We start from the raw sequence: 3,169 nt of genomic DNA on the forward strand, positions 1-3,169 counted from the left end.
TTGTTATATATATTTGCTTATGTGTACAATGCTAATATATTCACTCAGCTGTCCTTTGAATTTTTGATCACTCACTGTGTTGAGACAATTCCTGCTTTGAATCTGAGGAGCAGGTCCAAGCCCACAGTGGAATAATAGTGAAAAGGAATTGGATGCCACAAATTTTAATAATGAGCTTTTAAAGGTTATATTTTGAAGGATTTAAGTAGGTCTAAAAAGCCAAGAAAGCTGATTGAGAAATTTAAAGTTTAATTTTGGAAGCTCTACTCTAGCTATTGAACAATCAAAGGAGTGCACCTATCAGCTACAAAGAACAGCTAGACAGCTGTTGTTGTTTTATTTTATTTTTATAAATGTTTCTGTGTTGTGTCAGAATGATTTCTGGTGATTTAAACTAACAGATAATCACAGCTGCTGTCTAAATCCATAGTGTTTAAAATTACAAAATGAAAAAAAACTTCATTACCTGTGAAGACTGTGTCTGTGTTTTTAACTATTTCTTGTACAAATATATGAAATCTTTTATGAGGAGACTGGTGCCAAGTAGCTGAATAATGGGGAAAGGGATTCTGTTCGTATAAATCTTAGCAGTGTTACCAACTCTACAATACAAAAAAAAATTAAAATGTTAAAAAGTGACAGCTATGGTACATTTATTTTGTGTTAAGCTAACCGAATCTAACTTCTTGAGTGCCTGGCTTATTTGAAACATTTTTTTCATTGATCATTGATAATGCTGCAAATCAGAAATGTACATACTTCATTTACAACAGGGTTCTTTTTATACTTTTGTAGATTCTCATACATGTCATACATGGTTGTCTTTATGTAACTTAATTTTTTTCATCCCGCAGGTGCCATTTTCATAATAAACTTCTCTTGGATTTGTTACTATCTGGCATCATTTCTTTTACATATAACCATCCTGACTAATGAATGCTGGTAGTATTTGTTTGAGCAGGTACCTTTTTAATTGTTTTGTTTAAAAAAAAAGGGGGGGGAAGAGGGCACGGCTAGATTTTATTATCGCTTATGAACTGAAGAAAAGAAGCTGTCGAGATGCAGGTTAAAAATGCTAATCCAAATACTACACCAATTTGCCACCATCCTAAATTCTCAGCTACCCCAATTCATTGTCATACTGAGCATTGTTATGCACATTATCAAAGCTGAATAATGGACCTGTAACATTAACCACTATAGAAGATGTGCATTTTTTCTTGATTAATGCACACTGGAAGAGAGCAGCTTACATACATTGATCACTTAAAATGCACTTTATATTTTCATTTATGATACTCTACAATGTTATAACCAAACTCTTCAGTCACCTTTGTTCTATGTAGGCTGTTGATTTTTCTGAATATGTACTTTCTTCCTCCAGATTGGCAAAATGTAAGTTGTTGGTATTTTGTGTGTTTATTGGCCAAACTGTCTGCCTTACAAACTGAGGGCAGAAGAGTTTGCCAATGCAAAAAAACCACAAGGCTCTAGACCTTGTCTTCATGACTGAAGTACAAAAATCAAATTGGACTCCAGTTTTGATTACACCAGAAATCCATACACAGTGATTGATCTTAAAAAGTAACCAATTATCAAGAAATACCTCTGCCCAGCATCTGAAAAACTCTGCTTATTTCCTGTTACCTACATATAGGGGGAAACTGTGTTATCTCAGATGCCAGTGTGGCAACTGTTGGTAAGCATTGACTCTGTAATGGCGACTTGTATATGAAGCAACTTGCGTAGAGTCGGCAGTTGTAAGGCGACTTGCATAGAGTGGGTTGAAAGAAGACGCAGACAGAAAGGAACAGCTCTTATTTTTTACCCTTCACCCCTCCTAATGTGAAATTCTATGAATCAGGCAATTTCAGTGATTGGATTTCTTTGTACTGCCTTCCTAAGCTGTGACAAACTTTACATACATTGTGCTGATTCCACTCATTCAGGGAAAAGAACCTGTGATTCATTTTGCTATAGCTGATTCTGTGATCTCTGCTCAGATAAAAGCACATTTGAGAGTACACAATGTGGTGTGGGCGGGGGGGGGAGGAGGCGATCGTTATGATATCCATACATGAGTGTAGGCCATACTCTAGATTGTTGGGTGCCTGAATCTTTCTTCCCCTTTGGGTTCCATGTAACAAAGTTAAATATTTGACACATCATTTTAATAAAAAAATACTGGGCCAGATTCAGAATACCTTACTCACCCTGAATAATACATTACTCCACAGATAGTCCCATTATTTTCAGTGCAACTACTTCCAGAGTAAGATACCATTCAATGGAAGTAAGTATGTGAATCTGATCATTAGATTTATATTTTTTTTTAAAAAAAATTCTATGCCCCATTATAGTTCAGTGAGCCTGGCTGATGATTTAACAGCATACGGTCTGGGTCCCTGAATTTCCAAGCAATTCAGGACTCTTGCTTCCCAGGCAACCAGAGACTGAGTTTGATATGTCTCCAGTTTGCAGGAGGTAGAAAGGAGCAGAGGTCAGCAGGCTGCTTTCAGCTCTGCTCTCACATTCCAGTTGGCATTGCTTCTTGTTTATGAGGTAACTAGGGGCAAAGAAGCCAAAGAGAGAGAAAGGGGGAATTTAAATCAAGCTAGAAAGAATGCCCAAACTGAAGGGGAAATGGAAGAATAACAGATCCATTCCAAATTAGTTTTAACCAATATTAACTAAAGCCACTAATCCTGAGAGGTTTTCTGAACTACAAAATACCCAATGTCATTGTCTAAGCGTTGGCTGAGAGACACAATAACAGTCAAAGTGAACAAAGTAATGATGAGATGCCAGTGTATTATGTGAAAGAAAATGGTGGCAACCTAGACTTAAATAAGGATATTCTTTCACTGATATACACTGGAGTATCTATTTTATGAATTTAAAGAAATGCAAACTAACTGTTTGAAAAGTTAGCTTTGATTTTTAAAATTTTCAGACAATAAAATATTTTTTAGAAAGAAACTTGGACAAATGCATCCGCCCTGTCCTTCCCTCTCCCCTTCCCCCCACCACCCCAAGCAAGAATTTGCCCCTAAATAATTGATTTCTGGAAAGCAAAAGCACAACATATGGAAGGAAATCTTAATTCTCCGTGCACTGTTCAGGCATGGCAGTAGTTTACAATCTGCTAAGACCCAGATAAATTGGTTGC

At 36.5% G+C, this 3,169-nt stretch overlaps 1 protein-coding gene across 6 annotated transcripts in view; it reads left to right on the forward strand.

Annotated features, from left to right (window-relative positions):
- The window catches only part of NPAS3 (neuronal PAS domain protein 3), an 828,174-nt gene extending 827,283 nt beyond the window's left edge, over positions 1–891 (forward strand). For all 6 annotated transcript variants that reach the window (XM_050953865.1, XM_050953867.1, XM_050953868.1 and 3 more), the window contains one exon: positions 1–891. This exon is cut by the window's left edge and continues 3,341 nt beyond it. The gene's annotated coding sequence lies outside the window, so the exon portion shown is untranslated.
- Positions 892–3,169: the final 2,278 nt, after the last annotated feature.

Source organism: Gopherus flavomarginatus, chromosome 5 (assembly GCF_025201925.1).
Source record: "Gopherus flavomarginatus isolate rGopFla2 chromosome 5, rGopFla2.mat.asm, whole genome shotgun sequence".
Lineage (NCBI taxonomy): Eukaryota > Metazoa > Chordata > Testudines > Testudinidae > Gopherus > Gopherus flavomarginatus.